The sequence below is a fragment of the Pleurodeles waltl genome, chromosome 1_2, assembly GCF_031143425.1.
Source record: "Pleurodeles waltl isolate 20211129_DDA chromosome 1_2, aPleWal1.hap1.20221129, whole genome shotgun sequence".
In the NCBI taxonomy this organism is placed as follows: Eukaryota; Metazoa; Chordata; class Amphibia; order Caudata; family Salamandridae; genus Pleurodeles; species Pleurodeles waltl.
Genome location: NC_090437.1, coordinates 1,101,844,719 through 1,101,872,017, shown reverse-complemented (window position 1 = coordinate 1,101,872,017; position 27,299 = coordinate 1,101,844,719).

Below are 27,299 nucleotides of genomic sequence, written 5' to 3'. Positions count from 1 at the left end.
GGTCCCTGATCGTCCTGTGTTTGTGGGGTTGCTTGGGGTCCCTGAAGGGGTGGACAACTGCTGATTGACATGTCCTGGGGACAGAGGTACTGGCCCGCTGGGTGGGTGCTGTACTGGTGTTTCCTGAGGGGTGAGACTCTGTGGTAGTATGGGAATGTGGCAAGGTAACTGACTGTCCAGAGGTCCCTGATGGGCCAGGTTGGTCATCGTGATCCAGGCGTGCAGAGCTGCTGTCATCACTGTGGGCCTCTTTGGGGAGGGGGGAATGGATGTTGCTGGCACCTCTTCTCCGGTGACATTGGCTGGGATACCTGTGGGGATGTAAATGCAGTGTTGTTGTTTAGGTGTGTGACATATTGTGCATGGGTGGGTTGCCCTCTATGGTTGTAATTGCCCTGGCAGCTTTGCCTTGTGTGAGTTGTAATTTGGTGGGCTAGCTGATTGTCTCTAGTGTGCATGCTGTGGTGATGGGTGTCCATGCAGGTCTGCAATGGGTGTCCATGCATTGTTGTTGCATGCAGGGCTTGGTATTGGGATGTGTGGGTTGTGATGGTGGGGTATATGTGAGGTGGTGGAGTGATGGGGTGAGGCTAGGGGTGGGAGTTAGTGATGGCATGCAGGTAGGTTGGGGGGGATAAGGTAGTAAATATTTGACTTACCAGAGTCCACCGTCAGTCCTCTGTACCGCTACCTGGTGTCTTGCTACCACAGAACGCACCTTCCCCCGTAGGTCGTTCCACCATTTCCTGATGTCATCCCTTGTTCTGGGGTGCTGTCCCACGGCGTTGACCCTGTCTACAACTCTCCACCATAGCTCCATCTTCCTTGCAATGGACGTCTGCTACACCTGTGATCCGGATAGCTGTGGCTATATCCGGATGGTTTCCTCCACCATGACCCTTAGCTCTTCCTCTGAGAACCTGGGGTTTCTTTGTGATGCCATGGGTGTAGTGGGAGTGGTATGTGTGAGGGTGTGTGGGGTGATGTGTTGGGATGTGTGGTGTGAGGTGCGTGGATGGTGTATGGGTGATGGTGTTATGTGGCTCATATTGAGTGGGTGCTCCTGGCTTGTCTCCCTCTCAGTTGGCAATATTTTTTTTTGTTTTAAGGGATTGTGGGTATTGTGGGGGTGTGTTTTATAGTGTTGTGGGTGTGGTGTGTATGTGTGTCAGGTGTGTGTAGTTTGAATTGTCCAATGTGGTATAGTTTTGTTAGTGTGTGTGTATTTTGAGCGCGGCGGTGTGTGCCGGCAATGGTTTACTGCGGTTGAAAGACCGCCGCAGTGATTCGTGGGTCCTGATGCTGTGGGTGTATTTCTGTTGGCGTAACGCTGTGGGTTTTGGTACCGCCAATTTATCACTGACCTTTGGGCTGGTGGACTTCTGTGGGTGTCCGTATAGTGGTGGATTTCTCTGTGTGGGTCATAACACGGTTAGCGGTATACCGCCGCGGTCAGGGTATCTTGGATGCCGTCTGCATGGCGGTTGGCGGCATTTACCACCTGGGTTGTAATGAAAGCCTTAATTCTGTGTTTCCTCATTGAACAGAAGTGTCAAGAAGAATGTTCTTTTAGAAGTTATTGATATTTGTATGAACCTTGTAATCTCCAGTTTTTGTTCCTAACATATCTTGGGAGTGTCATTAACTCCAATCTATATACCGAGTGTAACCTTTGTAGTGCTAGTAACTCCAACCTATGTACCGAGTGTAACCATGGAAGTGTTAGTAAATCCAACCTATGTACAGAGTGTAACCTTGGGAGTGTTAGTAACTCTAACCTATGTACCAAGTGTACCCTCAGGAATGTTAGTAACTCCAACCTATGTACTGAGTGTAACCTTAGGAGTGTTAGTAACTCCATCCTATGTACCGAGTATAAACTTGGGAGTGTTAATAACTCCAACCTATTTACTGAGTGTAAGCTTGGGAATACCAGCAACTCCATCTCATCTTTCGAGTACAACCTCAAGAGTCTCAGAAGATTGTCATTCAAAAACCTGGTTATTCTGCTCAATGCTGTGATTTTGGAGAAACCTGTAAGTGTTGGTTTTTGAAGCAGTGCATTGTAAATTATGTAGAGACTTTCTAGTGTATTGATGGTAATGGCTTCTTTTTGTTGTTCCCAGGGTACTGTGTCTTCATGAAACCAGAAGTAGTCCCGTAAATCTCATCTTCCCATACCCCGAAAGTCTCAGGAGCGATGCATCCTGTTAAGCAGAGTAGTACTGTCACTGAGCAGATCTAGCACTGCAAGTTTCCCTTTCTTATTTTGACCCTTCCCCCTTCCTCTTCGGGAGGGTGAGGGATCTAGGAATACCATCCCTGGATCTACCATCGTCCTGAGAAAGAGTAGAGGTTCGGTATTTGCTTCAGTGTCGTTTCCGCAGTTGGGACCAGGTGAGTGATTGACAGAGGCCTAATCGTCTCATAGGCTAGTATTGGGAACTCCTTAATACACTTTTAAACTGTAATTCCTGTACAGAAATGAGTAGCTGCTTCATGTGTCATATCTTTGGAATGGTAATAAGAAATCCTCTTTAATTGCATAGTTGGATTTAACATCACTATTTAAGAAATGCCACTTTTAATAAGTGGGAATTTCTCAGCTCATACTGCTCTGTGCGCCTTGTAGCCTGTTTCCAATACACATCTGGGGTGGGTGAAAGCTTTACTTCTGTGTGCCTTGAAGCCTGTCTCCGATACACGTCTGGGGTGGGTGACAGCTACACTTTGTGCATTCCCTGTAGAGAATCACAAACACAGGAAAGGTGGGTGTGACAGAGAACTTATCTGCATTCTGATAGCTCTTCCTGGGCAGGAAGACAAAGGGGGAGCTGACATACCTGAATAAGGAGTCCTTGTCCCCACACAAAGGATGATTATCTCCTACTGATAGTCTGGAGCCAGGGCTAGGAAGGAAGAACCCCTGTGCTCTTCAAATACTCTTCTTTGAAATCACCCCAATTCAAAGGCACAACTGGGTATAAGTACTGGGTCTCTGACCCTACCAAGTCAGTACACCACTGGACCTGTGAAGAACTCTACCAGAAGTAAGGACTGCTGTGCTACAAGGCTTGTCACTCTGCTGGACTGCTCCACTGGAAGGACTGCTTTCTGCTTTGCTGAGCTGCCCTGCTGCCTGCTGATATCTGCTCTGCTGAGGACAAGGACTGGACCCATCTCACCTAACCCCAGAGTGACTCCAAGGGCCTGCTGGCTTGTCCCCTATTCTTCTACAGTCTCAGGAACATCAAAGACTGCCTGCAGTCAGTACTGGGACTCTGTCTGGTGTGAGTCCTGCTCTGTCAAGTGATGCCAATCAAATCCTACACCCTTGGAAGTGATTACCTGTGCTGCAAACCCCGGAAATCAACACATCGATCAGAACCATTGTCCTTGATGCCAGTGCTTCACCACTGCTGCTGAACACGAGGTCTTTGCATTACTGACTGCATAGCTGAAGATCTGTTCATCATCACCAGCCCCAGCGCATCACCTTAATCACAAAAGGTTTGACGCAGCACCTCGAGGACATTGTATCGACAACTGCGCAGCTTGACAACAATGCATCCCCTGGCTGCATGGATCGGAACCGACTCATTGCTTTCGCAACCCTCCTCGACGTTGGCATAACCCTCCATCTGAGATACTTTCTCAGCGGGCCCTGTGTGGGTCTTGTAGCTTGACTGCCCTCCATGGTTTTCAGCCTGAACTTTGGATTTACCCCGGTCTAGCACGACCTCAAGTAATCTCTAAGCTCTATTGACTTCTAAGCATTACTTTTGATTTATTTGTCTAAAATTCATACCTCTGCTTCTACTTATTGGATTTTCTCTATTTTGGTATTGTTTTACTCATACAAATATAGGCTATTTTTCTAACCCTAGATGGAATATTTTTGCAGTGTTTTCATTGTGTTACTATGCATGTGTGTTGCATAAATTCTTTCAACATTGGATATGTAGATAAATCTGATGGCTCTGTGCCAAGACACCAGAGGGTGAGCACAGGTTATCTGTAATTGTGTATCCAGCTTACCTTGACTAGATTGGTGGTTCCTGCTTCTATAAGGTATGTACTCTGACAACTAGAAACCCCAGTTCTAACATCAACCCTATAAAAACCCTACAAATTGACTACTGAATCAGAGAGGGCTTGGCCCCAGGATATCGCAAGAGGTACTATCAGACTGCTGCAGCATCCATTCCTATGCTGAGAGCCAACACAGAGAGGAGCTGAGCCCAAATGATGTGTGTTTTCCTTCAGAGGAAACACTTCCTTCCAGCCGAAGTCTGACAAACACAGCTTCTTCACTGCGAACAGTTCTGCAGTCTGCTGAATCACAAGAAACTCTAGAGGCAAGTTAACTACTCCATGCTTTCATAGTGTAGTGCATAAAAGTACTCCTTAGGGTTTCAGGCTGCTAGGAACATTTCAATCATGTTAAAATGTCATATTATTCTGAATGTTATTCTCATATATTAATGCTGTTTTGATTAAATTCTGTGTGGTTGTTGCTTATGTACTAAGCAACAGGACGAGACTGCTGAAATAAACACTTTTAAGTATACTGTGTCTTTTCTTAGTGCAGTACCTCTATGTGGTATTCTAAGTAACAAAATTGGGTTTGAATTACCATTGCATCCTTGATTCTTTTATAGGACGGTTAGTAACCCAGACGTCATGGACACCACACCAACAGGTATGTGAAGTGGGGTTGTGTGGGGCTACAATACCATAGACTTTCATGGGCAAGCGTTGGTGCACTGACCAGTGGATGGGAAAGCCAAACTGTAGATCTAGGCCAGCGCCCTAGTTTATGCGACATGGTGTCCACTATGGAGTATTAGAAATGTTTTGAGCTTTGAGTAGTGTTTGAATATGCACACTCACCAGAACTATCATAGAAAATGCACAGAGACATCCATCCTAATCATGGATACCTCCTACATAAAATAAGGATTATTGTAGGTTTGTCATGCTTCACTCTTAAAAGATTATTCCTCCTCTGTGTTTTTCTGTTTTTAAAAAATGTGTTTAATTGAAATGGTGGTTCCTCTAGTCTTGATCGGAGTTGTTGGAAATGGCTCTTTCTACAGGGTCATCCCCAGAGCTTTTGCCTTACTCCTTCTCTTTTTCGGACCCTGTTTTTGTTCGATTTAGGACTCTGGGAACTTTACCACTGCTAATGTGTGCTAAAGTGCAGGTGCTCTGTACTCTAAAATATAGTAACATTGGCTTCTTCCCAATTGGCATTTTAATTTACCTGAAAGTCCCTAGTAAAGTGCACAATATGTACCCAGGGCCTGTAAATTAAATACTACTAGTGGTCCTGCAGCACTGATTGTGCCACCCGCTGCCGTAGCCTTTCAAACATGTCTCAGATCTGCCACTGCACAAGCCTGTGTGTGCAGTTTTAAACTGCCATTTCGACCTGGCAAGTGCACCCACTTACCAGGCCCAAACCTTCTTTTTTTTATCACATGTACATCACCTTAAGGTAGGCCCTAGTTAGTCCCTAGGGCAGGGTGCAGCATACTTAAAACTTTGAACATGTACTTTTAAGTTTAAAATGTCCCTGTAGTGATAAACTATGAAATTAATTGTTCACTACTGCAAGACCTATCTGTCATAATTTAAAATCACAACTTATGGTGAAGTCGGATTTTAAATTGCAAGTTTGAAAAAGTTACTTTTACAAAGTTTGCATTTTCTTACTGAAACCATTCTGTGCCTTTGCCTGTCTCTGAAAACATGTCTGGGATTGGTGACAGCTGGGCTTTGTGCATTCCTTCTAGAAAGTCACACACAATGGGAGCTTAGGCATGACTTAATGGGCCTTAATTGGCCATTAACTGGTTTGATGGGGGGAGGCAGAGCTTAGCACCTCCTCTCTTATACCTGAATAGGACTGTACCTCTCCCCACTCAAAGGGCTGCATTACCCCATGGAGAGTGTATGGAGCCAAGGAAAGAAGGTCAGAGACCTTGTGATCTTCAATGGCCTCTTTAAAGTCTACCCCTCTTCAAAGCACATTTCGCTATAAGTATTAGACCCAAACCCCACCAAATCAGATCTCTACTGGAACCAAGGACACTCTGCCAGGAAGGACTGCTGTGCTGCCAGGAGACACTGACACTCTTCAAATGCATTGCTGTTTGGCCTACTACTTGCTGTGCTGTAGGAGGGACTGTCTCTTTGCTACTTACTATCCTGTGTGGGCCTGCTGCATCTTGCCTCCAGTGAGAGGGACTGGACTTGCTTTCTACATCCTTGAACCCGAGAATCTCCAAAGGCTTGTTGGCTTGTCCCCTTTTCTTCTGTAGTCTCAGGGGCATCAAAGACTGCTTACAACTCTCCTTGTGCTGCTGTACTCTGACATTTGTGAGTCCTACCCTTTCCTGAGGTTCCCCCCTAAAGTCCTGCACCTAAGAAGTAGGTTCTGCAGCTGAAACCTGCAAAAAGCAACACAATGCCCCAAGTGTGAGAAAAAAATCAGCGCATCACTCCATCAATGGTGATGCAGCGGCTGCCCGACAATGGCGGATTCACAGACTGCGCAGCCCAATGACAACACAACACATACTCTTCCACAGAGCCTGATGAGGACGTAGTGGCCCAAGTTCTGTAAAAATATTGCTGCATCATTTCCTCTTCATCAACACATTGCTCCATCAAAGGCACTGTTTCAGCGGACCCTTCATGAATTCTGTAGTCAGTCTACCCTCTATCACGGTTTGCCTGGAATTTGGATTTGCACCGGTCCCTTGCGGCATTGAGTAACCTTTTGAGTGCTGGTGACTTCTAAGCACTGTTTTCACATTTAGGCCCTCGTTATGACATTGGCGGTAAATCCCACTTACCGCCACGCTGACGGGCACTAACCTACCGCCGCGGCGGATATCCATTCACTATATTATGACACACACACACACTTCAATCTGACAGAATTCAGCCACACACACAAATCGCCAGCCCAAAGATCAGTGATAAACTGGCGGTATCAAAACCCACACCGTTACGCCAACAGAACACCCACCATATTATGCCCCACGAATCACCACAGTGGACATTCAACGGCAGTAAACCATTGGCGGTACATACCGCTGCGCTCAGAATGGACACTCACAAACAAAACAACTCCACATTGGACAATTCAAACAACACAAACCTGACACCCATACACACACCACACTCACACACCCACATTACCCACAACCCTTTACGAATACAAATCATTGTCAGCAGAGAGACACCAAGACCACTGACACAACTAGAGCCACACACTATTCACACCTATACACCACTCACACACTCCACATCACTCACCCCAACACATTACCCAACACACCCTCACCAACACACCTCACAGAACACCACAAAGACACCTCCTTTCACAGAGGAGGTGCTAAGGGTCATGGTGGAGGAAATTGTCAGGGTAGAGCCACAGCTATTTGGAGCATAGGTGCAGCAGATATCAATAACCAGGAAGATGGAGCTATGGCGGAGAATTGTGGACAGGGTCAACGCCGTGGGACAGCACCCAAAAACTAGGGATGACATCAGGAATAGGTGGAATGACCTATGGGGGAAGGTATGTTCCATAGTAGCCAAGACACCAGCTTGCTATCCAGAGGACTGGCGGTGGACCCCCACATCCTCCCCCACAACTCACAGTATGGGAGGAGCAAGTCTTGGCAATACTGCATCCTGAGGGCCTGGCTGGAGTAGGAGGAGGACTGGACTCTTGTAAGTCAACTCTCCCCTATTATCACCCCCCTACCTGCATGCCACCACATACTCTCACCCTCACTCCCATCACTCCACAACATCCCACACACCCCACCATCACAGCCCACTCATCTCAATGCCAAGCCCTGCATGCTGTACCAATGCATGGATATCCCTCACAGCCCTGCATGGACACTCATCACTAAAGCATGCACACCCCAGAGAATTAACTATCCCACCATACACTAACATACACAAGTGAACGCTGGCAGGGCAAATCCAACCATAGAGGGGAAGCCATGGCTGTCCAATATGTCAGACACAGAAACCATAACACATAATTTACATCCCCACAGGTACCCTAGCCAATGTCAGTGGAGAGGAGGTGCCAGAACTATCCAGTTTCCCAACTGAAGAGGCCCACAGTGATGACAGCAACTCTGGTCTTCAGGATCTGGATGACTTACCTGTCCCATTAGGAACAACTGGACAGCCGGTTACCCAGGCCCAGTCACACACCACTACAGAGCCTCCCCCATCTAGAAACACCACCATAGCACCCACCCAGCGTACCCATACCTCTGTCCCCAGGTCTACAGGGACCCCAGGCCACACCTCATACCCAAGACAATCTAGGACCTGGGGTCACTGGCAGTGGGCTCACGGTTCAGGGGACAGAGGCACAGGCCGCCAGGGACACTGGGAGGACTACTGTGCGCCAGGGGGAGGACAGGCCCAGGGAACCGACTCTCCAGGAGGCACTCGCTGAGATTCTGAGAGCCTATCAACATTCCCAGGACACAATGGACTAGATCCTGGACAATGTGCAGGAGAACAGGCAGCTGCAGGAGGGACAGTATCAGGCGATCAGGGAGGACTTGCAGGCCATCAACAACACCCTGCTCTCCATAGCAGGGGTGCTGGCAGACACTGCCAACATTATGAGGGAGGCAGTCTCACACCAGCGGGCCCCTGCCACTAGCCAGACATCTGAACAGCCTTCCACTTCCACTGCCGCTAGCGTGCAGGAGGCCCCGCCACAGAACCAACAGGCCACCAGCACCTCTCCCCCGGCAGAAGGTGAACCACCCTGCAAATGTTCCCTACGATCCAGACAGATGCCAGAGACACTTGCCAAGACCCCCGCCAGGAAATGAGACTCTCCTGATTGTCACCCTTATGTCCCACTCAGTCATCCTGTCCACCTTGAACTGCCATTGCTCCACTTCCAATGTCCCATTGGACTATGCACCTGTGCTACAAACAGACTGGAACAATACCCTGGACTTTCCATCATCATCGCCCTATCCCATTGCACTTTCACCCTATATCCCAGCACTTCATTAAATACCCTTTGAAAAAAAACATTTGGAGTAAGTCATGTATATCAAATATGTATTCATTGAAACTTGTGCAAACATTGCAAATTAACTGTACAGAGAAGGAGCATAGATCAATGACCTGTAGTTGGCTGTAGTGATCACACCAGGAGTATAAGGCAGGTCACTAACATCTGCAAAATGAAGTGCCAGAGGGAACAGTAAGTGGGTGTAGAAGTTGGAAATATCAGCATACCATTGCCACACAGATGACAACCAAAGTAATTGAAATGTAAAGTAACAATGTCCTACCTGTGTGTCATTGAAAGCATTGTTGGATCACACATGTTCTGTTGTCCTCTTCCTCATCCTCTGCCTTCTCATCCTCACTGTCCACAGGGTCTACTGCTGGCACATGGGCATCTCCAGCCTCCTCCTCCTGCAGGAATGGGACATGGTGTCTGAGGGCCAGGTTATGCAACAAGCAGCACGCCACCACTATCTGGCAGATCTTCTTTGGTGAGTAGCACAGAGATTCACCTGTTAGATGGAAGCACTGGAACCTGGCCTTCAGGAGACCAAAGTTTCTTTCAATGATCCTTCTGGAGCACCCATGTGCCTCATTATAACATTCTTCTGCCCTTGTCCTGGCATTCCTCACAGGGGTCAGCATCCATGATAGGTTTGGGTAACTAGAGCTATCTGCAAATATTGAGGGACAACATTTAGCCACACACTATCCTATATGGCCCACACCATACATCAACATATACTGGGTGGGAACCTGGGCTCACCTATTAGCCACACCCTGTAGTTGGGCCATCACATTTGTGATGCTGCTATTCCTCAGGACAAAGGCATCATGCACTGACCCAAGTTATTTAGCATTGACGTGGGAGATGTACTGGTCCATCAAGCACACCATCTGAACATTCATGGAGCGGAAACTCTTACGATTCCTGAACACCTGTTCATTCTGGGGGGACAAATGCAATATGTGTTCCATCAATCGGCCCAATTATGTTGGGGATGTGTCCCATTGGATAAAACTCGGCCTTCACTATGGCCAAATCCTCAACCTGGGGAAAAACAATGTAGCTGCATAGCATTTTATCAGGGCAGACAACACTCTTGTCAGCACGTTTGAGAACATTGGCTGTGACATTCCTGCTGCCAAGCCCACGGTCACTTGGAAGGAACCAGTTACCAGGAAATGGAGTACTGATAGCACTTTCACAAGAGCGGGGATCCCAGTGAGGTGACGGATAGCAGATATCAGGTCTGGTTCCAACTGGGCACACAGCTCTGTGATTGTGGCCCTGTCAAGTGTATAGGTGAGGATAGTGTGTCTGTCCTCCAGTGTTGCCAAGTCCACCAGAGGTCTGTACACTGGGGTATGTCTCCATCTCCTATTCATCTACAGAGGTAGCAATCTAAGGGACAAAATAGTGAGAAGCCGCTCACAAACTGAACAATGGAGATACAACAGTAGTTTGCATCCTGTAAACATGTGATGGGTCAATGTGATTTGTCCAGTATGTGTGAATATCTCTTGTGATGAAGAATTATTCCAGAGGCCATCCTTCCCCTCATGTAAGGGAACCGCCGTGCAACTCCTCATTGGTTAACATTGGGCCCTATGGGGTACAGTGGCCAATGGTGATCAACGCCAGTGGTGACAGTATGCACTGCCTCTGACGTGACCGCCATTTTCTATCATATTCCTCACTTGCTACCTGACCTTCCATAGGAGAGGACCTATACTGCATATGCTGCTGTGACCTGTGTCTGGAACCTACCATGGCCAGTTTGACCGGGGAAAGGGCCCCAGCCTTCTCTTCAGAGGAGCTGGAGAGACAGGTGGATGGGGTCCTACCCCAGAATGGACTGCTCAATGGGCCTTGTAGGAAAGTACCATCTTGCCTGGCATGTTACCCCCATTTTTCACTGTATATATGTTGTTTTAGTTGTATGTGTCACTGGGACCCTGGTAACCCAGGGCCCCAGTGCTCATAAGTGTGCCTGAATGTGTTACCTGTGTAGTGACTAACTGTCTCACTGAGGCTCTGCTAATCAGAACCTCAGTGGTTATGCTCTCTCATTTCTTTCCAAATTGTCACTAACAGGCTAGTGACCATTTTTACCAATTTACATTGGCTTACTGGAACACCCTTATAATTCCCTAGTATATGGTACTGAGGTACCCAGGGCATTGGGGTTCCAGGAGATCCCTATGGGCTGCAGCATTTCTTTTGCCACCCATAGGGAGCTCTGACAATTCTTACACAGGCCTGCCACTGCAGCCTGAGTGAAATAACGTCCACGTTATTTCACAGCCATTTTACACTGCACTTAAGTAACTTATAAGTCACCTATATGTCTAACCTTTACCTGGTAAAGGTTAGGTGCAAAGTTACTTAGTGTGAGGGAACCCTGGCACTAGCCAAGGTGCCCCCACATTGTTCAGAGCCAATTCCCTGAACTTTGTGAGTGCGGGGACACCATTACACGCGTGCACTACATATAGGTCACTACCTATATGTAGCTTCACAATGGTAACTCCGAATATGGCCATGTAACATGTCTATGATCATGGAATTGCCCCCTCTATGCCATCCTGGCATAGTTGGCACAATCCCATGATCCCAGTGGTCTGTAGCACAGACCCTGGTACTGGCAAACTGCCCTTCCTGGGGTTTCACTGCAGCTGCTGCTGCTGCCAACCCCTCAGACAGGCAGCTGCCCTCCTGGGGTCCAGCCAGGCCTGGCCCAGGATGGCAGAACAAAGAACTTCCTCTGAGAGAGGGTGTGACACCCTCTCCCTTTGGAAAATGGTGTGAAGGCAGGGGAGGAGTAGCCTCCCCCAGCCTCTGGAAATGCTTTGTTGGGCACAGAGGTGCCCAATTCTGCATAAGCCAGTCTACACCGGTTCAGGGACCCCTTAGCCCCTGCTCTGGCGCGAAACTGGACAAAGGAAAGGGGAGTGACCACTCCCCTGACCTGCACCTCCCCTGGGAGGTGTCCAGAGCTCCTCCAGTGTGCTCCAGACCTCTGCCATCTTGGAAACAGAGGTGCTGCTGGCACACTGGACTGCTCTGAGTGGCCAGTGCCACCAGGTGATGTCAGAGACTCCTTGTGATAGGCTCCTTCAGGTGCTGCTAGCCTATCCTCTCTCCTAGGTAGCCAAACCCTCTTTTCTGGCTATTTAGGGTCTCTGTCTCTGGGGAAACTTTAGATAACGAATGCATGAGCTCAGCCGAGTTCCTCTGCATCTCTCTCTTCACCTTCTGATAAGGAAACGACCACTGACCGCGCTGGAAGCCTGCAAACCTGCAACATAGTAGCAAAGACGACTACTGCAACTCTGTAACGCTGATCCTGCCGCCTTCTCGACTGTTTTCCTGCTTGTGCATGCTGTGGGGGTAGCCTGCCTCCTCTCTACACCAGAAGCTCCGAAGAAATCTCCTGTGGGTCGACGGAATCTTCCCCCTGCAACCGCAGGCACCAAAAAGCTGCATCACCGGTCCCTTGGGTCTCCTCTCAGCACGACGAGCGAGGTCCCTCGAATCCAGCGACTCTGTCCAAGTGACCCCCACAGTCCAGTGACTCTTCAGCCCAAGTTTGGTGGAGGTAAGTCCTTGCCTCACCTCGCTGGGCTGCATTGCTGGGAACCGCGACTTTGCAGCTACTCCGGCCCCTGTGCACTTCCGGCGGAAATCCTTTGTGCACAGCCAAGCCTGGGTCCACGGCACTCTAACCTGCATTGCACGACTTTCTAAGTTGGTCTCCGGCGACGTGGGACTCCTTTGTGCAACTTCGGCGAGCACCGTTTCATGCATCCTCTTAGTGCCTGTTTCTGGCACTTCTCCGGGTGCTACCTGCTTTAGTGAGGGCTCTTTGTCTTGCTCGACGTCCCCTCTCTCTTCAGGTCCAATTTGCGACCTCCTGGTCCCTCCTGGGCCCCAGCAGCGTCCAAAAACGCCAACCGCACGATTTGCGTCTAGCAAGGCTTGTTAACGTCCTTTCGGCGAGAAAACACTTTTGCACGACTCTCCAAGGCGAGAGGGATCCGTCCACCAAAGGAGAAGTCTCTAGCCCTTTTTGTTCCTGCAGAAACCTCAGCTTCTTCTGTCCAGTTGAAGCTTCTTTGCACCCGCAGCTGGCATTTCCTGGGCATCTGCCCATCTCCGACTTGCTTGTGACTTTTGGACTTGGTCCCCTTGTTCCACAGGTACCCTAGATTGGAAATCCACAGTTGTTGCATTGCTGGTTTGTGTCTTTCCTGCATTATTCCTCTAACACGACTGCTTTGTCCTTAGGGGAACTTTAGTGCACTTTGCACTCACTTTTCAGGGTCTTGGGGAGGGTTATTTTTCTAACTCTCACTATTTTCTAATAGTCCCAGCGACCCTCTACAAGGTCACATAGGTTTGGGGTCCATTCGTGGTTCGCATTCCACTTTTGGAGTATATGGTTTGTGTTGCCCCTATCCCTATGTTTCCCCATTGCATCCTATTGTAACTATACATTGTTTGCACTGTTTTCTAAGACTATACTGCATATTTTTGCTATTGTGTATATATATCTTGTGTATATTTCCTATCCTCTCACTGAGGGTACACTCTAAGATACTTTGGCATATTGTCATAAAAATAAAGTACCTTTATTTTTAGTATAACTGTGTATTGTGTTTTCTTATGATATTGTGCATATGACACTAAGTGGTACTGTAGTAGCTTCACACGTCTCCTAGTTCAGCCTAAGCTGCTCTGCTAAGCTACCATTATCTATCAGCCTAAGCTGCTAGACACCCTATACACTAATAAGGGATAACTGGGCCTGGTGCAAGGTGCAAGTACCCCTTGGTACTCACTACAAGCCAGTCCAGCCTCCTACATTGGTTGTGCAGTGGTGGGATAAGTGCTTGAGACTACTTACCACTCTTGTCATTGTACTTTTCATAAGAGAAAAATATACAAAACAAGGTCAGTGTATATACACATAGCCAAAAAGTTTTGCATTTCCTCTTTTCACTCTTTTCTAAGTGCTGAAAAGTTCTCCTAAACTTTCAAAAAGTTCTTAAAAGTTTAAAAAGTTTTTTTCTGTCTTTCCAAAAAGTTCTGAAAACTTTTTTCTCTTTTTCTATCACTTTAACTCTCTCTAAAAATGTCTGGCACAGGCCAAAGTGTTGATCTGTCCAAACTTGCATATGACAACCTTAGCTGGAAAAGAGCAAGGAGTCTCTGTATAGAGAGAGGTTTGAGTGTAGGGAAGAATCCTTCCTTGGAACTGTTACTTAACATGCTTAGAGAACAGGATAAGGCCATAGGTGCCCCATCTGTTGAAAAAGTACCTAATAGTTCACAATCTGATTCAGGGACTCCCCCAGGAAAAGATTCAGGAAAGAAACTTCCTAGCCTGCCCATTACTAGACAGTCTAGCATAGATGGTAATGATGATGAGCCACACCATATAAATAGTGTTGTCTCACATCATAGCAAAAGCATTTATTCTCACCATACTGGTAGTAATGTTTCTGTTAACCAAGCTGTTAGGGTGGCTTCTGTAAGGGACAGGTCTCCTTCTGTTCATTCCCATCATAGCTCTGTTTCTAGAAATGTCCCTCCCACCAACCCTGATGACAGAATGTTAGAGAGGGAACTCAATAAGTTGAGGGTGGAACAAACCAGACTGAAGCTTAAAAAGCAACAGCTGGATTTGGATAGACAGTCTTTTGAATTAGAGAAGGAAAGACAGAAGTTGGGTTTAGATACTCATGGTGGCAGCAGCAGTATTCCCCATAGTAATCCTGCAAAAGAGCATGATTCCAGGAATCTGCACAAGATAGTTCCCCCTTAAAAGGATGGGGATGACATTAACAAGTGGTTTGCTGCACTTGAGAGGGCCTGTGTTGTACAGGATGTCCCTCAAAGGCAGTGGGCTGCTATCTTATGGCTATCATTTAGTGGAAAAGGTAGGGATAGGCTCCTTACTGTGAAAGAAAATGATGCTAATAATTTCCAAGTTCTTAAGAATGCACTCCTGGATGGTTATGGCTTAACCACTGAACAGTACAGGATAAAGTTCAGAGAGACCAAAAAGGAGTCTTCACAAGACTGGGTTGATTTCATTGACCATTCAGTGAAGGCCTTGGAGGGGTGGTTACATGGCAGTAAAGTTACTGATTATGACAGCCTGTATAACTTGATCCTGAGAGAGCATATTCTTAATAATTGTGTGTCTGATTTGTTGCACCAGTACTTGGTGGACTCTGATCTGACCTCTCCCCAAGAATTGGGAAAGAAGGCAGACAAATGGGTCAGAACAAGAGTGAACAGAAAAGTTCATACAGGGGGTGACAAAGATGGCAACAAAAAGAAGGATGGTAAGTCTTCTGACAAGGGTGGGGACAAATCTAAAAATGAGTCTTCATCAGGCCCACAAAAACACTCTGGTGGGGGTGGTGGGTCCAAATCCTCCTTTAATCAGAACAAGGAAAATAAACCATGGTGCTATTTATGTAAAATAAAAGGCCATTGGACAACAGATCCCAGTTGTCCAAAGAAAGGCACCACAGCTCCTACCACTACAACCCCTACTGCTACACCTAGTGTCCCTACTAATAGCAGTGGTGGTGGGAGCAAACCTACTAATAGCCAATCCAAGGGAGTAGCTGGGCTCACTTTTGGTAATTTAGTTGGGGTTGGTCTAATTAGGGAGACCACAGAGGCTACTTTAGTCTCTGAAGGGGCTATTGATTTAGCCACTTTGGTTGCTTGCCCCCATAACTTGGAGAAGTACAAGCAACTAACCCTAATAAATGGTGTTGAGGTCCAGGCCTACAGGGACACAGGTGCCAGTGTCACAATGGTGATTGAGAAACTGGTGCACCCTGAACAACACATACTTGGACACCAGTACCAAGTAACCGATGCTCACAACCTAACACAAAGCCTCCCCATGGCTGTTGTAAATCTCAACTGGGGGGGGGTAACTGGTCCAAAGAAAGTTGTGGTAGCTTCAGATTTACCTGTAGACTGTCTATTAGGGAATGATTTGGAGACATCAGCTTGGTCAGATGTGGAGTTGGAGGCCCATGCAGCAATGCTGGGCATCCCAGGGCATATTTTTGCTTTGACAAGGGCTCAGGCCAAAAAGCAAAAAGGACAGGGAAGCTTGGATCCTGGAACAATGGACCAAGTGCTCCCTAAAGCTAGGGCTAGTAGAAGCAAACCACTTCCTACTATCCCTCCCTCTACAGTGGATTCTACTTCTGAGGAAGAAGAATTCCCTCCCTGTGCAGAACCTACACCAGAGGAGCTGGAAGCAGACACTGCTGAGCTTTTGGGTGAAGGGGGGCCTGCCAGAGAGGAGCTGAGTGTGGCACAGCAAACCTGTCCCACATTAGAGGGTCTCAGACAGCAAGCTGTCAAACAGGCTAATGGGGATGTCAGTGACTCTCACAGAGTTTACTGGGAGGACAACCTCTTGTACACTGAGCATAGGGATCCTAAACCTGGAGCTGCCAGGAGATTAGTGATTCCTCAGGAGTACAGAAAGTTCCTCCTAACACTGGCACATGACATTCCCCTAGCTGGGCACCTGGGTCAAATGAAAACTTGCGACAGATTGGTTCCATTCTTTCATTGGCCTAGGATGTCTGAGGACACAAAGGAATTTTGTAAGTCCTGTGAAACCTGTCAAGCCAGTGGCAAGACAGGTGGCACTCCAAAGGTACCCCTTATCCCACTGCCTGTGGTTGGGGTTCCCTTTGAAAGGGTAGGGGTTGACATTGTTGGCCCCCTTGACCCTCCTACTGCTTCAGGCAATAGGTTTATCTTAGTGGTAGTGGACCATGCCACAAGATATCCTGAAGCTATTCCTTTAAGGACCACTACAGCACCTGCAGTGGCAAAGACCCTCCTGGGAATATTTTCCAGGGTGGGCTTCCCAAAGGAAGTAGTATCAGACAGAGGAAGCAATTTCATGTCTGCATACTTAAAGGCCATGTGGAAGGAGTGTGGTGTAACTTACAAGTTCACAACACCCTATCATCCACAAACAAATGGACTGGTGGAGAGATTTAATAAAACTCTCAAAGGCATGATTATGGGTCTCCCTGAAAAACTCCGCAGGAGATGGGATATCCTTCTACCATGCCTCCTTTTTGCCTACAGGGAGGTACCCCAGAAAGGAGTGGGCTTCAGCCCCTTTGAACTTCTTTTTGGACACCCTGTTAGGGGTCCACTCACACTTGTAAAGGAGGGTTGGGAACAACCTTTAAAAGCTCCTAAGCAGGATATTGTGGATTATGTACTTGGCCTCAGATCAAGGATGGCTGAGTACATGAAAAAGGCCAGTAAAAACCTTCAGGCCAGCCAAGAGCTCCAGAAGCAATGGCATGATCAGAAGGCTGTTTTAGTTCAGTACCAACCAGGGCAGAAAGTGTGGGTCTTGGAGCCTGTGGCCCCAAGAGCACTCCAAGATAAATGGAGTGGACCCCACACAATTGTTGAAAAGAAGGGTGAAGTCACCTACTTGGTTGACTTAGGCACTGCCAGGAGTCCCCTTAGGGTGCTCCATGTCAACCGCCTGAAACCCTACTATGACAGGGCTGATCTCACCCTGCTCATGGCAACTGATGAGGGACAGGAAGAAGACAGTGATCCTCTACCTGATCTCTTCTCTTCCACAGAACAAGATGCTCTTGTGGAAGGTGTAGTTTTGGCTGATTGTCTTACTGCTGAGCAGAAAGACCATTGCATAAATCTCCTAGGACAATTTTCAGAACTCTTCTCTACTGTGCCAGGCACCACTTCTTGGTGTGAGCACACTATAGATACTGGAGACAGTTTACCTGTCAAAAGTAAGATCTATAGGCAGCCTGACCATGTCAGGGACTGCATAAAGCAAGAAGTTCAGAAAATGTTGGAACTAGGAGTGGTTGAGCACTCTGACAGTCCATGGGCTTCTCCTGTGGTACTGGTACCAAAACCCAATTCTAAAGATGGAAAGAAGGAAATGCGGTTTTGTGTAGACTATAGAGGTCTCAACTTGGAAACCAAAACTGATGCTCACCCTATACCCAGGGCAGATGAGCTTATAGATACACTGGCATCTGCCAAGTATCTAAGCACTTTTGATTTGACTGCAGGGTATTGGCAGATCAAATTATCAGAAGATGCTAAACCTAAGACTGCATTTTCTACCATTGGAGGACATTACCAGTTTACTGTAATGCCTTTTGGTTTGAAAAATGCACCTGCCACTTTTCAGAGGTTGGTGAACACAGTCCTGCAAGGGCTGGAAGCTTTCAGTGCAGCATATTTGGACGATATAGCTGTCTTTAGCTCCAGCTGGGATGATCACCTGGTCCACCTATGGAAAGTTTTGGAGGCCCTGCAAAAGGCAGGCCTCACTATCAAGGCTTCAAAGTGCCAGATAGGGCAGGGTAAGGTGGTTTATCTGGGACACCTTGTTGGTGGGGAACAGATTGCACCACTTCAGGGGAAAATCCAAACTATTATTGATTGGGTTCCCCCTACCACTCAGACTCAGGTGAGAGCCTTCCTAGGCCTCACTGGGTATTACAGGAGGTTCATTAAGAACTATGGCTCCATTGCAGCCCCTCTTAATGACCTCACATCCAAGAAAATGCCTAAAAAGGTATTATGGACAGCAAACTGTCAGAAAGCTTTTGAGGAGCTGAAGCAGGCCATGTGCTCTGCACCTGTCCTGAAAAGCCCTTGTTACTCTAAAAAATTCTATGTCCAAACTGATGCATCTGAATTAGGAGTAGGGGCAGTCCTATCACAACTTAATTCTGAGGGCCAGGATCAACCTGTTGCTTTTATTAGTAGAAGGTTGACCCCTAGAGAAAAGCGTTGGTCTGCCATTGAGAGGGAGGCCTTTGCTGTGGTCTGGGCTCTGAAGAAGTTGAGGCCATACCTGTTTGGCACTCACTTCATTGTTCAGACAGATCACAAACCTCTACTTTGGCTAAAACAAATGAAAGGTGAAAATCCTAAATTGTTGAGGTGGTCCATATCCCTACAGGGAATGGACTATACAGTGGAACATAGACCTGGGAGTAGCCACTCCAATGCAGATGGACTCTCCAGATATTTCCACTTAGACAATGAAGACTCATCAGGTCATGGCTAGTCTTATTGTCCTTCGTTTGGGGGGGGGTTGTGTAGGAAAGTACCATCTTGCCTGGCATGTTACCCCCATTTTTCACTGTATATATGTTGTTTTAGTTGTATGTGTCACTGGGACCCTGGTAACCCAGGGCCCCAGTGCTCATAAGTGTGCCTGAATGTGTTACCTGTGTAGTGACTAACTGTCTCACTGAGGCTCTGCTAATCAGAACCTCAGTGGTTATGCTCTTTCATTTCTTTCCAAATTGTCACTAACAGGCTAGTGACCATTTTTACCAATTTACATTGGCTTACTGGAACACCCTTATAATTCCCTAGTATATGGTACTGAGGTACCCAGGGTATTGGGGTTCCAGGAGATCCCTATGGGCTGCAGCATTTCTTTTGCCACCCATAGGGAGCTCTGACAATTCTTACACAGGCCTGCCACTGCAGCCTGAGTGAAATAACGTCCACGTTATTTCACAGCCATTTTACACTGCACTTAAGTAACTTATAAGTCACCTATATGTCTAACCTTTACCTGGTAAAGGTTAGGTGCAAAGTTACTTAGTGTGAGGGCACCCTGGCACTAGCCAAGGTGCCCCCACATTGTTCAGAGCCAATTCCCTGAACTTTGTGAGTGCGGGGACACCATTACACGCGTGCACTACATATAGGTCACTACCTATATGTAGCTTCACAATGGTAACTCCGAATATGGCCATGTAACATGTCTATGATCATGGAATTGCCCCCTCTATGCCATCCTGGCATAGTTGGCACAATCCCATGATCCCAGTGGTCTGTAGCACAGACCCTGGTACTGCCAAACTGCCCTTCCTGGGGTTTCACTGCAGCTGCTGCCAACCCCTCAGACAGGCAGCTGCCCTCCTGGGGTCCAGCCAGGCCTGGCCCAGGATGGCAGAACAAAGAACTTCCTCTGAGAGAGGGTGTGACACCCTCTCCCTTTGGAAAATGGTGTGAAGGCAGGGGAGGAGAAGCCTCCCCCAGTCTCTGGAAATGCTTTGTTGGGCACAGAGGTGCCCAATTCTGCATAAGCCAGTCTACACCGGTTCAGGGACCCTGCTCTGGCGCGAAACTGGACAAAGGAAAGGGGAGTGACCACTCCCCTGACCTGCACCTCCCCTGGGAGGTGTCCAGAGCTCCTCCAGTGTGCTCCAGACCTCTGCCATCTTGGAAACAGAGGTGCTGCTGGCACACTGGACTGCTCTGAGTGGCCAGTGCCACCAGGTGACGTCAGAGACTCCTTGTGATAGGCTCCTTCAGGTGTTGCTAGCCTATCCTCTCTCCTAGGTAGCCAAACCCTCTTTTCTGGCTATTTAGGGTCTCTGTCTCTGGGGAAACTTTAGATAACGAATGCATGAGCTCAGCCGAGTTCCTCTGCATCTCTCTCTTCACCTTCTGATAAGGAAACGACCGCTGACCGCGCTGGAAGCCTGCAAACCTGCAACATAGTAGCAAAGACGACTACTGCAACTCTGTAACGCTGATCCTGCCGCCTTCTCGACTGTTTTCCTGCTTGTGCATGCTGTGGGGGTAGCCTGCCTCCTCTCTGCACCAGAAGCTCAGAAGAAATCTCCTGTGGGTCGACGGAATCTTCCCCCTGCAACCGCAGGCACCAAAAAGCTGCATCACCGGTCCCTTGGGTCTCCTCTCAGCACGACGAGCGAGGTCCCTCGAATCCAGCGACTCTGTCCAAGTGACCCCCACAGTCCAGTGACTCTTCAGCCCAAGTTTGGTGGAGGTAAGTCCTTGCCTCACCTCACTGGGCTGCATTGCTGGGAACCGCGACTTTGCAGCTACTCCGGCCCCTGTGCACTTCCGGCAGAAATCCTTTGTGCACACCCAAGCCTGAGTCCACGGCACTCTAACCTGCATTGCACGACTTTCTAAGTTGGTCTCCGGCGACGTGGGACTCCTTTGTGCAACTTCGGCGAGCACCGTTTCACGCATCCTTGTAGTGCCTGTTTCTGGCACTTCTCCGGGTGCTACCTGCTTTAGTGAGGGCTCTTTGTCTTGTACGACGTCCCCTCTCTCTTCAGGTCCAATTTGCGACCTCCTGGTCCCTCCTGGGCCCCAGCAGCGTCCAAAAACGCCAACCGCACGATTTGCGTCTAGCAAGGCTTGTTGGCGTCCTTTTGGCGGGAAAACACTTCTGCACAATTCTCCAAGGCGAGAAGGATTCGTCCACCAAAGGGGAAGTCTCTAGCCCTTTTTGTTTCTGCAGAAACCTCAGCTTCTTCTGTCCAGTCGAAGCTTCTTTGCACCCGCAGCTGGCATTTCCTGGGCATCTGCCCATCTCCGACTTGCTTGTGACTTTTGGACTTGGTCCCCTTGTTCCACAGGTACCCTAGATTGGAAATCCACAGTTGTTGCATTGCTGGTTTGTGTCTTTCCTGCATTATTCCTCTAACACGACTACTTTGTCCTTAGGGGAACTTTAGTGCACTTTGCACTCACTTTTCAGGGTCTTGGGGAGGGTTATTTTTCTAACTCTCACTATTTTCTAATAGTCCCAGCGACCCTCTACAAGGTCACATAGGTTTGGGGTCCATTCGTGGTTCGCATTCCACTTTTGGAGTATATGGTTTGTGTTGCCCCTATCCTTATGTTTCCCCATTGCATCCTATTGTAACTATACATTGTTTGCACTGTTTTCTAAGACTATACTGCATATTTTTGCTATTGTGTATATATATATCTTGTGTATATTTCCTATCCTCTCACTGAGGGTACACTCTAAGATACTTTGGCATATTGTCATAAAAATAAAGTACCTTTATTTTTAGTATAACTGTGTATTGTGTTTTCTTATGATATTGTTCATATGACACTAAGTGGTACTGTAGTAGCTTCACACGTCTCCTAGTTCAGCCTAAGCTGCTCTGCTAAGCTACCATTATCTATCAGCCTAAGCTGCTAGACACCCTATACACTAATAAGGGATAACTGGGCCTGGTGCAAGGTGCAAGTACCCCTTGGTACTCACTACAAGCCAGTCCAGCCTCCTACAGGCCTCCAGACCAACAGGCGAGTATACTGTGGGCACGTGGCATGGAGTTGTGTGTGTGAAGGTCTCGTGTAAGAGGGGATGGGGGGATGTCCTCTTGGTGGTGTACAGGTTGTGTGACGGTCTTGTGTGTGGCAATGGTGTTGGGAACGGGTGTGGTGGGCCATATGTATAACAGGCAGGACTGTTTGTCTAATGTTATTTTCCTGTGTGTATTGCCTCTGCAGGTCAGCACCCATCAAAAGAAGGGTATTTGGCGTGCCATCGCCAAGGAGGTGCAAACCCTGGGGGTCTATGGCAGGCGGAGCACCCACTATCACAAACGGTGGGAGGACCTGAGATGCTGGGCATGCAATACGGGGGAGGCCCAGCTGGGGATGGCCTCCCAATGAGGAAGGGGTGCCCGTCGAACCCTGACCCCTTTGAAGGCCTGCATACTGGCAGTGGCCTATCCAGAGCTGGATGGGCGCTTGAGGGCATCACAGCAGCCACAAAGGGAGTGAGTTCAGTGCCCATCATAACAACTTACGCATGGTAAGGTGGTATCCGGGTGGTGGATGTGTGTCAGTGGGTGCCCCAGGCCAGGGCTGACATTGTAGCATAGGTCCCCTAGTGACTAGGGTCCTGAAGGGATAATCCAGCTATCTAGCTCCTAGGCATCCACTACTGGTCAGGGCTGCGTGGGTCACAGGTGTGCTGCATTTGCCGGTGTGTGCCCCTCCCCATGCCTTGGTGGCTAGCAATTTCTCTGGACGTGCAATACCTAGTGCGTAGGGCTGTTCCCTTTGTGTGAGTGTGCTGTGTACGCCAACGGTGGTGTTGGTTCAGCCATTGACCCAGTGTATCCTTAGTCTCTTCCCCCCTTTCTTCTTTTGTCATCCTGTCCTTATGTGCATTAGCATCATCTGGTGGAGGAGCAGAGGCACCGGCGACAGAGGGAGCTGCATCCCACAGGACCCAGGAGGCAGAGTCCACTGACGCTGAGGGCACAAGTGGGATGGAGGGCGAGGAGAGCACCACGACGGAAACTGGAGGGGACAGTTCAGACACAGATACCTCTTCCGATGGAAGCTCCCTGGTGGTGGTAGACACCTCTGTGACCACCCCAACTACAGGTACAGCCGCCACTCCTTGTACCAGCACCACTCTCCCAGCAGCCTCACATCGAGTTGCCTGTGCCTGCTCACCCAGGAGGGTGGGCATCTCCTCCGCCTCAGGCACCTCGGGCCCTGCCGCAATGAGCCCTGCTGCCCTGAGTGAGGAGGCTGTTGACCTCCTGAGATCCATCTCTGTAGGGCAGTCAACCATTGTTAATGCCATCCAGGGGCCGGCAGCCCAGATGCAACAATCTAATGCATTACTTGAGGGCATTCACACTGGCTTGTCGGCCCAACAGAGATCGATTCAGGCTCTGGCCTCCTCTCTGATGGCGGCCATTGTCCCTGTTTCAACCGTCCCCCCTCCAACTTCTGCTGCCCAGTCCCATTCTCCTCAACCCCAACCGATCCCAGGCACACATACAGACAAGCATGCATACAGGACAACACCCAAGAGTACCACAGGCAAACACAAGCACCACACTTCATCCCACAAGCACTCACACAAACACCATCCAGTTGCAGACACAACAACATCCACTATTTCCATTGTCTCCCTCTCCACGACCTCCCTCCCAACCACATCCACACTCACACATGCATGCATGACATCATCATCCACTACCAGCATCATCACCACACCAAGCAGAACACACAACTCACTGGCAGACACCTCCACAACATCCATGCACACTTCCTCTGTGTTCTCTCCCAGTGTGTCTGCCCCCCCAAAGTACACAAATGCAAGCACTCAGACACCCAACAGCCATCCACATCACGACAGCATACAGCCCAGGCACCTGTACCCAAATCTACCAGACAGGCACACCCATCACCCACTCCCTCATCCTCCACTCCCATTCCTTTTCCTTTATTCCACCCAAATGTCCCTAAAATAAGTTCCTATCCACCATTGACCTCTTCCCTAACCGCCCCCCCCCCCATCCTGCATGTATGGCCAGGATATCATGAACCCATCCAAGCAACTCAGCCACACAGTCCACGGGCCCAGTCCTAACCTCACCCACTCGTGGTGGAAAGGGATCCAGGCCACATGTACTGAAGGGGAAGGAGCCTGCACCAGCCAGCCTAAAGGGGAAGGAGCCTGCCCCAGCAGGCAAGAAGGCTAAGGAGCCAGCACCTGCCACCCGAAAGGCCAAGAAGCCTTCACCTGCCATCCGAAAGGCCAAGGTGCCTGCACCTGCCACCCGAAAGGCCAAGGAGCCTGCACCAGCAGGCAGGAAGGCCAAGGAGCCTGCACCAGCCAGCCCAAAGGGGAAGGAGCCTGCACCGGCCAGCTTACAGGGGAAGGAGCATGTCCCAGCAGGCAAGAAGGTTAAGGAGCCTGCCCCAGCTGGCAAGAAGGGCAAGGAGCCAGCACCTGCCACCCGAAAGGCCAAGGATCCTGCACCAGCAGACAGGAATGCCAAGTAGCCTGCACCAGCAGGCAGGAAGGCCAAGGAGCCTGCACCAGCAGGCAGGAAGGACAAGGAGCCTGGAGCAGCAGCTGTGAGGGAGCCCCCGTCACCAACCATGGTTGTGCATCCATCCGAGGGTGCAAGGGATGTTCAGGAACCTGCCCCCACCAGCAGCATCACCACAGTGCATCCGTCTGAGGGTGCAGGGGATGTGCAGGAGCCTCCTCCCACCAGCATCACCACCACAGTGCATCCGTCCGAGGATGCAGGGGATGTGCAGGAGCCTCCCCCCATCAGCAGCACCACCCCAGTGCATCCGTCCGAGAGTGCAGGGGATGTGTAGGAGCCTCCCCCCCCAGCAGCACCACCACAGTGCAGCCGTCACCGCCAGCAGACGCAATGTAATCCGGCCTCCATGGGCTGTTCTGCGGGCTGCTCCCTCCAGAACCAGTGGGTAAGACACTCACTCAAGAAACTGTGGTCTTGCATTCCCCAGGAGCAAGCACAGGACGTTTTTCCCCCTCCAGAATCAGTGGGCAAGACACCCACTCGAGAGACTGTGGTTTTGCACTCCCAGGACCAAGCACAGGGCATGTTGCCCCCACCAGAACTAGTGGTCTTATTTCATCTCCTGGCTGAGGTGCCCCCTCTCCCCGTCCCCCTGAGGTGTCTGCCTATTTACCAATTATACTCCTGCAGTGTTCTCTCTGTGTTAAAGCAGGTGACAAGTGGGGCCTTGGACTTTGGCCTGTGGCCAAGTGGGCCACACAAATTGAAGACTGGGCTGAGTCCCTTTTTCTGTATATTTGTATACATCTGCTATTTGCCTAACTTATTATTTCTACTGTGTTGATTTTATTACAACACTTTGGTGAAATAGTTTTGTCCTTGCATTTTTCAGCCGATTGAGCGGGATTAACTTGTTTTCTTGTGCATCTGGTTGTGTGTATGGTGTGTGTATATGGGCTGTGTGTTGTGCATGTGTGCCGCTCTCTTTTTCCTCCCCCCTCCCTTGTGTGCTAGGTGGCTTTACTCACCGTTGTCGTCATCTTCGCCGGCATTGTTGTTCGTGGTGGAGCAGAACGTAGAATGTCATTGGAAAAACATGCAGTTCTGGTTCCATGGCGGCGTGGTTCTACCCTGTGTCTCCAATGGTGAGTCCTTTCACTTCCAAGGTCTGTTTCCGCCAGGCTTTTGATGTCATTGGTACCGCCCCAGAAAAGGTGGCGGATTATGGTGTCATGATATTGTGGGTGGAACTTTGACTTCCGCCTAGCTGTAGCCGGCTACAGCCATGGTGGCTGTTGTTTCCGCCCTGGCGGTCTGTGTGGTACATTGGCTGTATTTCGGAGATCTTTCCACCATGGTCATAATTTGGTGGTAGTTACCGCAAGCCTGTTGGTATTACCGCCACTTTATCACCGACTGCCAGGGTCGTAATGAGGGCCTTAATCTTCAAAAATTCATGTGTCTACTGTTTGTTGTTTTAGTATTTTTTACTCAGACAAATATTCTCTGTTTTTCTACACTGGTATGGAGCCTTTTGTCCTCTTTTTCACTGTGTTACTGTAATGATGTTTTGCAGAATTATTTTACACATTGCCTCTCATGTTAAGCCTGGTTAATTTAGGGAGTGTAACTGACTTACCCTAAGATTGAGGTCCTTGCTTAGATAAGGTGCATACATCTGCAGCTAGAAATCCAATTTCTAACAGGAGTAAATTACTGAGATGCACCATCAAACGAATAGAGGTGTCCTCAATGCTGGGGCATGGGTGGGCAGTTAAATTTGTAATATTTGCACATATAGCATATAATGTTGAAACATTTTACTGATGGCTGGAGTTTGAAGATATAATGCTGCTTCAGTGAGGATACAGGCTTATAAACCAGAACACCACCTGCACACAAATGGGCATACCAGTATCTGGAAATCCATTTAACTTATTAGGAGAACCAGAATTGGCTTGCTGGTGAGTTACCACATTCTCCCAGGAATGTTAGGGTGAGTCCCCTGAGTACATACACCCTTTCCAAGACCCTATCATTAACTGACCTTGTGAGAATCCTAAATTACACAGTCTCCTTCAACAGGAAACTCATTCAATAGGTGCTACAAACAATGAACACAATTCCAGCTCTAGCAGCACCAATAGTTCAATGGCAGGTTGCTGTACAAGTAATCAGTGAAAAAACAATGAATGCTATCATGGGAAGCACAATTAAATTGCCTTCTGAATTGCTCACAAAACCAACCAGCTGGAAGCAGTTATCCTCACCTGACACCCCAAAGCAACCACAGAATACTGACTATGTGCCATTCCAATGGAATGTTGCCAACCGAAGAGGAGTACAACACCTGGGGAAGTACAAAATGAGCATGGAGCTGAACCAGCTCTGGACTTAGGTATGAAATTGAAGGGGAATTTGTCTATAGTTGCCTCAGTCATCCTAAGCAACATTAAGGGAGGAGTGTTGGCTCTCATCATATGCCAGAGAATTGCTGCAGATCCATTTCAAGGACCCAAACAGGAACTACCAATAATAATATCTGAATTGTA